At 36.4% G+C, this 15,126-nt stretch overlaps 1 protein-coding gene across 5 annotated transcripts in view; it reads right to left on the bottom strand.

The window, feature by feature from the left end:
* Positions 1-14,835, bottom strand: part of LOC149552590 (zinc ion binding protein) — a 284,033-nt gene extending 269,198 nt beyond the window's left edge. For 2 of the 5 annotated variants that reach the window (XM_089788186.1, XM_089788188.1), the window contains exon 1: positions 14,400-14,835. The gene's annotated coding sequence lies outside the window, so the exon portion shown is untranslated. Of the gene's footprint in view, positions 1-13,731; positions 13,848-14,399 lie in introns of those variants that run through there. The other 3 variants (XM_089788184.1, XM_089788187.1, XM_089788185.1) reach the window with 2 other exon arrangements.
* Between the last annotated feature and the right edge of the window lie 291 nt (positions 14,836-15,126).

The raw sequence follows: 15,126 nt of genomic DNA, 5'->3' as shown, positions 1-15,126 counted from the left end.
AACATGGTCAATCCGACTTAAGATACAAGTAATTACTCCAACTTCCAAAACATTAAACATAAATATTGAACTTCATACTTTTTAGATCCCTATTAGATACAATTAGTTGTTGATAACGATACAAAGAATCATATGTACTATACAAAAGAAAATGATCACTCCAAATTCAAAAACAATATTCAGTGTTCATAAATATTATATACTTTGCACATTTTAGATCCTTATGAGTCACAATTAGTTTTTGATAATGCAACAAAGAATCATATGCATTATACGAAGGAAAATATTAAAGATGAGCTATAACATTTAAAAATAAACATAAGACATTTAAATACAAATTTGGTTCTACAGATAACAAGGGCGTCCCCAGGGAAAGTGGCAGAGGTTATGGTTCTATGGGGGGATGATTCCTCCAAGTCCACAAGTCTCAAAAACGTCCTAAATTCATCTATGTTCTTCCTAATATTTTCCAAACAATTTTTATTGAAATGTAATCCTAACTTCAAATTGCAGTTTGGAATACTACACAAAACTTGGATTTTTCCTCTATTCTTGGTAAAATTAAAGGAATTATACAATGGCCAATCTCTAAGTTCTCCCCCTTAAAATTGATCGAAGACAAAGTGGCTGTCAGCAATTTGCCCAAAATTTGCAACCTCTACCATTACTTACCTGCATTCACCCTGCCACAATTTTATTGTAGATATTACAAATGGGTACAAAATGTTAGCTAAACATGTTTGGGCCTCAATCCCACTAGTTTTTATGGCAAACATATCATATTTTGCTGAATTCACCATTAAACTTCTAATATTTTTTACCACTTATCTTTCTCTCAATGACCCAATTAAAAGAGAAGTGATCAAATACAACCTCTCACGGTTCACCCACCACCAGGGTCCTCTTGTTGTAATCTATAATGGCTACCAATGGTGTTTGAGTTTCACAGCCATTAAATACAAATCTTCTGCTTTAGGTATTATATTACCTTCCTCAAATATATTATTGCAGTTTATTTTTTTAGATGTGTTTAATGAAAACCATAAATTATCTCATTAATTTATGACATACTTGTAGATATGTTCCACGTATAAAAGAAAATATCCACACTTGTAGAGAGTAAGTGCTTTTTAGGAGTATGTTTAGTTTTTATGTTTCTAAGAATGAATAAAATGCTTTGAAATTTGAGGACATTCCACTTATCCAAAAGTGTTTTTCTAAAATGCAAATAGAAGTTTTGGAGCCTACTTGGGGAGCCTAAGGATAGAGAAATAGGAACCTTTCATCTCTAATATGACAACCAATCTCTACAACAGGTAGGGATGTCGTTCTATAGATGCCAAAATATAGAATACTAGAAAGTAAAAATGCTTTAAGAATATATATTTTGAGAGCACATAAAAATATATTATTTAATCATATGTCGTACAGGTATATGTGTTCGTATCTCTAACTATTGTTGTCTATTAGTGTCAAACACTTAGTAATTTACAAGGCAGAGTCAAATGGTCATCACTATGACCGAGCTACTCTATATAGGCCGAGTCATGTACATAAGCAAGTATGTACCGAGCACTATAGAAGCTGAGTAAGTGTATGGTCACTGAGTATTTTCTATACAAGTCGAGCTCAACATCGACAGAGCAGTTTCAAGCCTACAAGTGTCAAGTTACATAGTATGTGTCGAGCACAATACAGAACAAGCAACATCAATGCCAAGTGTCAAAAAATAGTAAGGGTCCGTTTGGTTCTTGGAAGATGACAGGAATTGGCTTTTTCAAAACCCGGATTTTAAAATTTGTGCGTTTGTTTCAAAATTTGCAAAATGGAATTAGCATACGGGACTTCCAATTTTGCCTCAAAACCAGGTTTTCCAACTTCCTAAAAAAAGTAGGAATTGAAAATCAAAACCTGGTTTTATCTTTTAAGGAGTGTAAAAACAATAGATTGGACTACTTTTTGAAATTTGCCTTCAACTCCAAGCTTATGCATAGAAATGTGTCTTCACACGCATCTTTCGAGTGAAACAAACGATTTTAGTAAAATCCCAATAATCGAAATGAAGATATACAAAACCTTGATTTGACTAAACCAAGGTTTGTAGAAATCCAAGTTTTCTAAATTCCACGAACCAAGCGGACCATAAAGGCCGAGCAATGTAGAGTTTACATGAAAGTCAAGAATGGAACAGATTTTGAGGTAAACCATTTTTGAGCCAACATGGAAGGAATATTTAATATTTGTAGAGGTTGTTACGCGTGAATGATGTGGATTACAAATCCCTATGTTTTGTGATCAATGATTCAAATAGAGAGGCAAATTATGGAAGCATCTAGAAAACTCTTTACGGAACTCTTTAAATAGAGAAGATCTTAACCTAGATTCAAGATAGAGGGAGAGAGAGATGAAGAAGAGAAGTGTATGCATGCGAACAAGGAGTAATATGTGAATAGTAGAGTGAAGGATCGAGATCAAATAAAAAGTTAGCGAAAGTGTTATGTTATCTCTTAACAAAGCAAGTGACCTATTCATAGCAGTGAAAGGGAAGAAAAGGATTATCATATCAGAGGAGAGTATCAGTTAGCAAGGAGAAGACTCAAAATCAGCTTACAGAGCATATTGAGAGTCAGGTTCTAACCAACTTGAATTAGGGTAAATCTCTTAACAAAGTGGTCTTAACAGATCTTTGTAAATCTCCTAACAGAGTCCTTACTTTATTGAAAGAGTTAAATCCTCTAATAAGGTGAGACCTAATAGTCTCTTAAGCTTTTAACAGGGCAGACCCCTCACAAGCTAGATCATATTTTATGATCAAACATTGTAACCCTAACAGGTTAACTTTATTACTGCAGTAATGAAGATTTGCAGGTGTCATCCCCACCCCAATTTTACCTTCACCTTGGAGGGTTTTTGGGTAACACAAATTGTGTTATGTGTTTATTTTCATGCATGTGATAGATCAGATTTAGATGTTATAGCAAGTTTTACATGCATAAGTTAACTGGTGAATGTGAGAATGAATTGGTGAAAAGTAAAAGTGCTTAAGATTTTAATTCGTCCCCCTCCCTCTCAGTATCTTGTTATCTTGTTTATACCTCCATCAATCAACAATTGGTATCAAAGCATTGGTTCTCTGAGAGAAGCTTAATCGCTTGGAGATTAGATCTTGGAGATGGAGGCTTTTAAATTGGGCAAGGTTATTGACAATCAGGTGATTGACATCCAACTCATACTGCAGGAACTTGAGAAAGAAAAACAAGATTTGAAGGAATCCCTAAAAAGGAGAAAGGAAATTGCTATCCAAATAAAACAATTTTCCTATGAAGAAGTTGAGACTGAAGGGCTATTTGAATCAATCAATCCAAATGACAAAGCATCTATATATCTATTTGAAAAGAACAAATTTCTGAATGAAGAAATAAGAGGACTAAAAAGAGAACATGAAATCCAATCAGTAAGATTATGTGAAGTGACTAAACCAAAAAAGAAAGCTAAAGAAGACATGACTATGGCTAAGGAAGACAAAAGAGTAATGGCTACCAGACTTGAAGAAAGGATATCTGATGTGCAAAAGCTTACAAACACACAACTAGACATGATGAATCAACTAATGCTTGCAAATCGAGATTTGAATCACAAGGATGTGAAAATTGCAAATCTGAAATCGCAGAATGACATACTGAAGAATGAACTGAAAACTGAAAAAGAATCTATGGAGAGATTCAACAAACCTAAAGAGGCAATGAAATACTTTGAAGAACTTATGAAATCAGCACTGAGCAAGGAGAATCATCCAGGAATGGAGAGTTGAGGAATGCAAAGCCAAATGCTAAAACCAACATGCTATCACTGTGGAACATACTGCAAACATGGTATGCAAAATCCCAAACCTAAGTTTACTAGTTACTGTTTTTACTGCAAGAAACAAGGACATCAAATACATGAGTGTAGGTCAAGAATGAGGAATGCATCTACCACACCTAGATTTGAAGGATATTGCTATAATTGTCATAAGTATGGGCATAGAGCATATGAATGCAAATCTCCAACAAAACCTTGCTAGACAAATCAAAGGAAGAGTTATGCACCTAACAATGCATGTTCCAAACGTCACAAGTTTGGACATCTAAGCAAGAATTGCAGGACTCAAGTACATTCAGCAAATTAAACAAAAGACAAAGGTAAAGGCAAAGTAGACATTGAGCAAATTAAGAAGGAAATAAATCAAAAATGGAAAAAGAAAGCAGAAGATGGAAATAGAAGAGTAAATGGATCTAATGTCACCCAATCCGATGGAGAAGGTGATCATGTCATCTCAAACTAAGCAAGAGAGGTATGTATGGAACTATATATTCAATTGATATATCATACATTAGTTCCTTACATGAAATATGCCGAAGTTCGTATTTGTATATATAAAAGATGTATAAGAACAGATTTATGAAGGTTTGTCGAACATTAGTAAAATTGTTTATGTTGACCAAGCATTACAACATAGACTGAGCACTTCAGAAGTGAAATGGTAGAGTACGAATGAAATGGTAGAGACTGAGTGATATGGAAGAATACCGAGCTACAAAGCCAAGACCTAGTTCAAAAGGCACCAATATCGACTGAGACAATTGGCTTCCACCTACCTAAGTACACAACATTAATGGAGACTCTAAATCGATCAAAAGAAGGTACATATCGAATTTTGAAGACATTATCTCATACCTTGCATACAAATTTCAAGAGCACAGAGCAATTTAGCAATTTGAGCGACTAGCAAAAGATTTCAAGAGCGATCTAGACGATAAGCCTGAACAAGTGGAGATATGAACTGTGCCGAGTAATTCAGAGGAGAAAGAAAAGACTTCGAATCCTAATAGCAAATATGGCAATTTCATATACTGTTGGGATGAGCCAAGAGGTTAGTAAAATTCAATTGGTGAAGAGTGACGCTTCTCCTCCACTAAAGTTTTCATGCTATTCCAGAAATTGCAATGAAAGGAGATTGAATGGGTGCATTATGCTCGATATAGCCCAAAATTATTATGATCCATGATGTTAGGAGTTGTTATATGTGTAAGATCGGAGAAGTGGGAGACTATGAGATCAAAGAAGCATATGAAAAGTTATGCGATGAAGGAATCTTGAAGGATGAATATAAAGTTGTTAAAAGGAAAGGGTTAACTCATGCCCTAGAATTTCCAAGAAATTTCAAGATTGAATGGATTAAGATTGTTCTGCGCCGAATCCATGATATGAAGTATTAGTTACAAAATGGACCCGCAGAGATCACGAAAAAAATGATTCACAGAGATACAGGCTATCAAAACCTAGATAAGAAGAAAACCATGCAATGCCTGAGTCATGAAGAAGTTGAGGCAAACACAGGAGCCAAGTGGAATGGACGAGGTCTATCTATTACAAACATTTTTTATCCACTAATCGAATTTGCAATGAGGGTTATTGCTCACAAATTTTACCAGTCAAGCAGATTGAACAATGTGTCACGTATGGCAATGGATCAAGCATAGAAGATAGTGATGAAAGATCATGAATATGATCTTGCCCAGCTACAAAAATTGCAACTAGTTGAGAATCTGTCATCTATAAGAAAAGCAAAGAATTCAATGTTAAGTTTGGATCCCTCATTGTATGTATTTTTTTTTTATATCCAGAAGTATTTCCTTGGTGTTGGTGATATTGTTTGGAACAAGACAATCCAGTGACATGACAGATAAACAAATACATTTGTTTTCTTGTAGATACAAACCACACATTTGTGCAGGCAATCAAGCCGAGGAAGGCCTGGCTACAAAGTTTTGACTATGAAATTGATAGTGATTTAGTGAGTGCTAGCATTGTTGCACTATTGAATGAAGAGATAGATGTTGGGGCTGAACCTTTTGGGAAATATGAGGAAGCTAAAGCAAGAATAACTGTAAATATCAAGATAGCTTCTAAAGAGAAGAAAAGGAAAAGAATGATTGAAGACCTTGAAGCAAAATTGGGCACCCTAGGCAAGGAAAAGGAACCACTACAGTTAACACAAGGTCTTGGAGAGGAAGACGAAGAAGCAAAAGGAGACAAGGGTAAAGCCCTAGTTGTTGTCACTCCACCAAGCAAGAAGGCTTAAGGAACTAGGAAGAAACCAATAGTGACACACCTCTCTCCTCCACCTCCAAACAAGTCGAGAACCAGGGCAGCTGCTAGTGCCGAGTAGATTGCAAGACAAAAGGTAGTAGAAACTACAGAGTCCAGTGCACCTAAAACAAAGAGAAGGAGATTGTTATCTAAGTCTATTGAAGAGGTATGTGATGATCTTAGAAGATCTACAGGATTATCCAGCTTTAGATTTGTATAGTATGATACATTGGATAATGCTGACAAAACCAAAGTTGAGGAGGCTATGGTAGACATGATTGCAAATCAAAAGCTAGCTCCTAGTGAAATTGAGAAGAAAATTCCCAAAGACTTATATGAGAGATTGGAGAGAAGATGGCAGCAGGCAAAAGTAGAAGAGAAAAAGATAAGGACTGACACATTAGTCAGAGTTATGCCTAATCTGTCCTAGGATCAAAAGGAAACATTTTTGGTGAAGTATAGGAGCAGATTTGATCCTAAATATAGAATGTTTGTGTTATACCGGACAGAATGTTAGCTCATAGCTAATCTGCACCTTCTGCCCTTTCTTTAACTCTGACAGTGTACAGAAGATGATTTGAGGTGTTATTTCAGATTTGTAGGTTGGGAATAATGTTCTTTATTGGACCAGTTTTTTATTATTATTAATATAGTGTAATAGTGGGATATGTAATGAATTGCTTTGGAAAAGCATTTTTGGATTATCAACCAAGGGAGCAGAGACAGAGAAAGACACTATAAACATCGAAGATGATTACAGCAATGGAGAAAGCTCAGGTGTGCCAAGTCTACAAGGCAGCATGTCACCAGTACATGCCGACACCCCTAACACTCCAGAGACCGAGCAATCAAGGCTCAAAGATACAGAGGGGGGAACAAAGGTAAAAGAAACAAGTATAGTTAGTCAAATGGTTTCAGCACCTCACATTGAGGAAAACAAAGGAATAAGTAGAGCTGAACCAAGTGCGATCATTGTTGTCTCGAGCACTGAAGTTCTAGCATGACCGAGTGGTTACACTCCATCTCCAACTCCCAAAGCAGTGTCGAGCAGCAACACTCCTTCATCAAGTAGAAGAGGAAAATCAATAAAGGATACTTCACTAGATATTGAAGTTAGTCTAGATGAAATAATTGAGATGCCACAATTAGACTTGGCAAATCTCACCTTGGAACAAACAATTTTGTTGCAAGAGCTTTTGGCGAAGAAGAAACGACAAGAAGAGCTAAGGAGAGAGCATAAGCAAAAGCAAGTACTCTATGATCATGATGTGAAAAACATTTTTGTTGATGCTTTTAATATACAAAATTTTGATGAAGAACCTCTAATCATCACCCAGCTTGTAAATATTGTTGAACAAGTCAATGTTGGTAATCTAGAGTCAAATAAAAAATTGATGGATTGATCTGCAAGAAGATTCGAGAATAAAGTTGTGGACAAAGTTTCCATAACCATTGCCAAGCAGAAAGTGCAATTGCAAGAGCGAATACAAGTTATGACAGAACTTATACAGAAGGTACAACATTTTGTCAGACGTGCCACAATTCACAAGTGATCTTCAAGCACAAATAAACCAGATTCAAGCTGAGATGAAGAGATCCAGCAATATTATTTCACAGTCAGCAAGATCTAGCATAGATCATTAAAGTAATTTACTGAATGCTCAAGGCGCATTGGTAAAACTTCAGAAAGCTGATGTTTACCGTACAGGGTAAAAAGATCAACACATGTAGTATAACACAATTCAATGCAGAACGGATACTTTATCCATATATGCACTTAATGATTACAATCGAAATACAACGACTACAATGATCACAATGATGATTCCAAAGTCCATCTCAGACGTGTACATCTACCTTTCCGAAGGGGTGACTCAAACGTCACGCACCCGTTCAAATACTATTCTACCCGTCGGCTAGACTATACATTTTACCAACAACATCATCCCCCCAAAAGAAAAGGCGTCTCCGGACGACAATTAACAAAATGAAATACATTAACTGACTAACTATAGATCTCTTTCCGTCACACCACTTTCACATTCATGTCGTACCTGCACCAACTAGTCTCCATACCACGTTGCATCCGTAGCCTTTGCTAACACAATGCTATCTCCTTAATCAAGCTGACCTTGATAGCCACCCGTGCTGCTTTCTCTGCTTCCAACTTTTGGGTACACATTAGCTCCTCCCGAGCTCTCTATGCATCCACCAAGACAGCCTCACGTCCAAACACCTACTCCAAGTGCCACCTTTGACACACAGACACTCCATGCTTACAGCAGCTCCAAGTCTCATCAACCGGTCACACTTCCCCCGACTGATAATTGCACCGACTAGGGGTCTAGGGGCATCACCCCCAGCGGGGTCCTAGGGCGCGCCCCCGCCCCAAGACCAAATTAGCACTCCGAAACCCACACAAAACTCCATGGAACACACTATTTTTGTGATTCTCTTATGATCCCAGACTCTTTCTGGCAACCACTGATGTTTTCCCTTCCCTTTGGCATCATGCGTTACTCATTCCAAACTGTTTTAATATGTCGTCATTTTTTTTTTTTTGCTCTTCCACTTCCTCTTTCCTACAAACTTAATTTGTTCCTTTGTCGGGTTGGGTCAATTATCCCTCGACACAGAAATTCTTCTCCTTTCCTATGCGGATCCGTACAGCTTTCCCTCAAGCTTTGTGAATCAACTATAGCAATTCCTCTTCCTTACTGAATCAGCTCCTGGGTGATGGTACAGCTTGGCTTTCTTCTTCCCTTCTCAAGTTATAGCAGCTTCCACTACGAATTTCAGCCTTCTCCTGTCGTACGTAGTACAGTCCTTACTTCTGGCTTGATTTAGTGTTGTCAATGACAACAGTGCCAAATGTTTACTGTACAGGGTAAAAAGATCAACACATGTATAACACAATTCAACACAGAACAGATACTTTATTCATATATGCACTTAATGATTACAATCCAAATACAATGACTACAATGATCAAAATGATGATTTCAAAGTCCATCTCGAACGTGTACATATACCTTTCCGAAGGGGTGACTCAAGCATCACATGCCTGTTCGGATATTATTCTACCCATCAGCTACACTATACATTTTACCGACAACAGCTGACAGCAACATGAGATCAAAATTGATCTCTATTCAAGCAATGATGATACCTCATTTGGAGGTCATGCAAAGGGAGCTGCAATCAGCCCAGGATCTTATCAAAGAAGATCACAATCTTTCAATGGCTGACAGCTTAATTGATTTAGCTGCAAGACTACAATTGCAAAATAATGTTTTGGAAGCAACAAGAACCACATGGGATCATGCACTGTCCATGATCACCCGAGTTCATAAGACATTCTTTGACAAATATAGATTGCTACCACCCATTCAACCCCAGCAGTCATGACATAAGTGTTCAAAAACAAGTGGGAAATAGAATTGTTATAGGGGGATGTAGATTTGAAAGGGGGGAATGGATTTTAACATAAGTCATAAGACTTAGGGGGAGAGCTTATATCAAATTGTATTTGTCATGATGTAAATATGACAAAGTGTTTTTTCCACTAATGTCAAAGGAGTAGATTGTTGGTATCTCTAACTATTGTTGTCTATTAGTGTCAAACACTTAGAGATTTACAAGGCAGAGTCAGATGGTCATCACTGCGACTAAGCTATTCTATATAGGTCGAGTCATGTACATAATCAAGTATATACCGAGCTCTATAGGAGCTGAGTAAGTGTATGGTCACCGAGTATTTTCTATACAAGCCGAGCTCAACATCGACCGAGCAGTTTCAAGCATACAAGTGTCACGTTACATAGTATGTGCCGAGCACAATACATACCGAGCAACAGCAATGCCGAGTGTCAGAAAACGGTAAAGGTCGAGCAATGCAGAGTTTACATTAAAGTCAAGAATGGAACAGATTTTGAGGTAAACCGTTTTTGAGCAAACATGGAAGGAATATTTAATATTTGTAGAGGTTGTTACAGAGAGTTTTACACATGAATGACGTGGATTACAAATCCCTATCAATTCAGATGGAGAGGCTAATTATGGAAGCATCTAGAAAACTCTATATGGAAGCATCTAGAAAACTCTATATGGAACTCTTTAAACAGAGAAGATCTTAACTTAGATTGAAGATAGAGGGAGAGAGAGATGAAGAAGAGAAGTGTATGCATGCCAACAAGGAGTAATATGCGAATAGTAGAGTGAAGGATAGAGATCAGATCAGAAGTCAGTGAAAGTGTTATGTTATCTCTTAACAGTGCAAGTGACCTATTCATAGCAGTGAAAGGGAAAACAAAGATTATCAGAGCAGAGGGGAGGATCAATTAGCAAGGAGAAGACTCGAAATCAGCTTACAGAGCATACAGAGAGTCAGGTACTGAATCAGTTCTAACCAACTTGAATTAGGGTAAATCTCTTAACAGAGTGGTCTTAACAGATCTTTGCAAATCTCCTAACAGAGTCCTTACTTTATTGTAAGTGTTAAGTCCTCTAACAAGATGAGACCTAGCAGTCTCTAAAGCTTTTATCAGGGCAGACCCCTCACAGGATAAGATCATATTTTATGATTAAACATTCTAACCCTAACAGGTTAACCTTTTAACTACAGTAGTGAAGATTTGTGGGTGTCATCCCCACCCCAATTTAACCTTCACCTTGGAGGGTTTTTGGGTAACAAATATTGTGTTATGTGTTTATTTTATGCATGTGATAGATCAGATTTAGATGTTACAACAAGTTTTGCATGCATAAGTTAACTGGTGAATGTGTGAATGAATTGGTGAAAAGTAGCAGTGTTTAAGATTCTAATTCACCACCCCCCCCCCCCTCAGTATCTTGTTATCTTGTTTATACCTCCATCAATCAACAATATGGGATTCACAAGTTATAAAATATATTAGCTCACATAGCGTTAAAAAACTTATAACTTATTATGTGAACGTATAACAAACATACCAACATCCTCCCTTAATGACAAACCTAATAGGTTTTGTCATTACAATTTCAACACGCATAATCATGTTTCAGATGAGAGTGTGAAAATAGCACTCTCATAGTACAAACAAACAAAAAATAAGAGTCAGACCCCTTCCTTAATGAAAAAACCTGAAAGAATCCCTAACTTGTCCCTAAACTTTAAAAAATTCAATTGACTGAGTGACTTTACCATTATGTCAGCAACTTGTCATCAATGGGAGAATATCAAAATAGACAAAATTGTGGGTTATGAGCTGCTGAAAATAATGGCAGTGAGTTTCAATATGTTTGGTGCGGGCATGATAAACTGGATTCTTAACAATCTTGAGAATACTTTGATTGCCACAAAGAATAAGTGTTGGCTCACGTTGGTATACCTGAAGATCATAGAGAACTTGACGTAACCAAACAACTTTACAACCTGTACTACATGTTGCTTTATATTATGCTTATGTAGATAAGAATGCAACAATGTGTTGCAATTTGCTTTTACAAGAAATCGCTCCAGAACCAAGTGAGAACACAAATCCAATAGTTGATAAATGATCATCAATGGAATCTACCGAATCTGCACCTGTCTAGCTATTCAAGTGTAAATCATTTGTGAGTTGATACAATATACAAAATTCAGCAGTAACTTTGATATATATTTCAAAACCTGTATTATACAAGCCAATGTTCAATCTTTGGATTAGACATGAAACAAGATAGATAGCTAACTGCAAAACATTTGGTCTGGCCAGGTAGTAGTAAGATAGATCAAGCTACCAACCAGTTGAATGTAAATGGTCCAGTCTCACTGACCAAAGAGGAATTTGAATGCACTGACAACTTCAACCCAACTTCCATAGTTGTAGCAAGAGGGTTATAATCAAGCCTCTGAAATTCTCCAAAAGTGTTTTGGCATACTTGACTTGGGAAATGAAAACCATACAGCTACCCTGCCAAAACTCTACTCCTAGACAATAATGGAGCCCAAGATCTATCATTTTTCATATAGAACAAGTATCATTCTTGACCTTTTGAAGAAGTCAGGTTGCACTACTTATGATGACTAAGTCATCCAGGTGTGTAATAAGAATAACAATGTACTCACCAATAAATTGTATATAAAGATTACGATCAAAAGGACTTTTGCTAAATCCAGAATTTCTAAGATGAATGTCAATCTCAAAAAACCAAGCTATAGGAGCTCACAATAGTCCATACAAGGACTTCATTAAACTACAAACAAGATGTTCCTTCACTGCTGCTTGAAACCCCTGTAGTCGGACCATGCAAATCTCTTTGTTTGTGTCACCATTTAAGAATGCACTTTTGACATCCATTTCGTACAAAAACCACCACAATTGAGCTACAAGAGAAGAAAGAAGGCAAAGACAGCATTTTGATTGTACGAGCACATGTTTACTCATAGTCTATTCCTTGTTGTTGTGCATATCCTTTCGCAACAAGTAAGCTCTAAACTTATCCATGAATCAAATTTGTATTATGGGATTCTTCCCATGAGGCAACTCACACAGCTGCTAGATGATGTTGTTTGTGAAGGCATCAAATCTACTTTCATAGAAGCTTCCCATTATGGTTTACCAGAGGCTTCTTAAAATCAGGTTGACTCAAACTTCTGGAAGACCAAGGCAAAGTTTGCATACTCAGCAACTTTGACTTTCCCTTTCGCAACTTGTCTCGTTCAAGCATCTTTTTGTTCATCTTCTTTCACATCTTTAATGATCTTATCAAACCACTTTGGACAAGGTCCAAGCATTTGATGTGGTCATTTTCATATTCCAAAAGGGATTTGCATACACCGATGCGGGTTATCCTCTTTCTTGTCATCATCAATCTCTGGATGCCAGCTATTTGATGAATCAACATTTGTACTTACAAATTCTTTCTTAACAAGAAATTCACTGTTTGGAACCTCAATTGGATTAGCATCATCTGCAAAGGTATCTTTTCATAATCAATTACATCTCTATTAGCAACTAATTTGTTAGTGGTTACATCAATTAAGCGATATGCCTTTGATTTTTCACTATAGCCAACAAACATGAATTTCTGATTTTTTGCATCTAGTTTATCTACATTGTTTTGTTTAACTCGTGTAAAATAAAGAGCCCAAAAAATACAAAATAATCAATACTAGGCTTTGACCAATCCAGACTTCTTCCGAAGAAGTATTCTGCGAAGACTTGCTAGGACATTGATTAAGAATTTAAACACCAGTTTGTACTGCTTCAGCCCAGTAACGGTACAATCATACACCAAGCCATTTCAACAATCATCCAATTTCTGATTTGGCCACTCTATTCTAGTGTGAAGTGTATGGTGCCATATACTGTAAGAGCCCTAATGGCTCTACTACTGTTTCAATTGTACCTGAGTATAATTCCTTTTGTAATTGTGTGATTTTTTTGTGTTTTTCCTGAATATTTGCTTTTTCTGACTTTTTGACAATTTATGGAATTGAAATAACCGAGCTTAAAATTCAAAAGCAAATTTCACAACTATGCACACACAAGCTTTATTCACTATATATCTCAAGGCAAATATTTGCAATGTCCACGCAATGCAATTGTAAACTATTTAGAATTTATTATTAAGAACCTGTAACAATCGCATGCTTCTGTAAACACTCCGAATTGAATCGCATCCTTCTGGTAATGACTGCAAATGGTCTCCAAGGCACGTAAAGCATGCACGAAAGCACCGGATGACCAAGACAAGCTACAGGGATATCTAACGCTGCCTTTGAGAACAAAATAGAGGCCCTTAAAATTAAAACGCAGGCTGTAGTATGAATGTCGTCGCTCTATTATTTGCAGTGGCAGCTATACACTCAAACGCAGCCCTCAATATGGATGCGATCTCCAATTATTTATTGGTCTCAAATCTCTGCAATCCAAATCTGATGAAAAACGCTAAATACTGCTCACAATTTGATCAACATTTGAGCAGTACAATTTGTTGGGAAAACTATCATAAAAATAATCTCCAGAACAAAGATAACCAAATAAAACGTAAAATACATTTCACAGTTCAAAATATTTCTACCTGAATAAACAAATAGGGATCTAACACTAGTAAATACAATAATATAATATATGAAAACAACCGTAGATAAAACAATAGAACCAGTGTCCTCATTTAACAGATAAGAACAGAATTGTTTTAGAATGAAATTTAGCACAACAAAAAACGAACCCTGATACAGATCCCCCCACCAAATGCTCCCAAAAAAAAAACACTCGCTCAAACCATGGCAAGTGACTTACGTCAACATTCTGCACAAATTGTATTATGTGGCTACCGATGCTCGTAGAATGAATATGGGCAAAGTTGCAGTTATGAAACCAGACCAAAAATGTAATTTTCTTCAGTATTACATGAAACGAAACCAATCTCCTTACACATGCTGCTTCAATGTATTCGTAATGAAGGAAATGTCGATCCAACAAAATGGGAGTTTTACTATTTGATATCGAGCTCCACAAAAACTTTTTGTAGCCTCTTAAACAGATACATTGATCACGAGTTAAAAATTTGTTCCCGGGCAGGAGCCGACGAACCGTATGGATTACTTTCCAGGTGAAAGCTGCTACCAAAGAAAAAGAAAAGGCCTATCAGTTAAATTCATTTACTCTCCCTTTCTCTACTACTAGTCTATTTCTCTGGGTTTTGCTTTCAATTAATTGTTCTAATCGTTGTTCTTTTCCGCCTAGCGTTTTCTATAGTTATATTTAGATTGGTCTAATTTAAAACAATTAACTAATTAAAAAATTATAAAATTGTAAAAATTATTAAAATTAGTATTTGCATCAAAAAGAGGTGGAATAATTAGTCGATAGTAAGATATCTGTAAACTTGTAACCCTTATCTAACTCTAATAAAATTCTAAATTTATCCAATTTAAACAACCCTCAATTCTAATCTTAAACTAATCTTGATTTCAATCTTAAATACATTTTTTTTTTGCCATGAACTTAACCTTATCTACAATTT

The sequence above is a fragment of the Cupressus sempervirens genome, chromosome 6 (genome assembly GCF_028749045.1).
Source record: "Cupressus sempervirens isolate cs-2001-9-10 chromosome 6, ASM2874904v1, whole genome shotgun sequence".
Lineage (NCBI taxonomy): Eukaryota > Viridiplantae > Streptophyta > Pinopsida > Cupressales > Cupressaceae > Cupressus > Cupressus sempervirens.
This window is presented reverse-complemented; position numbering and strand designations above follow the sequence as displayed.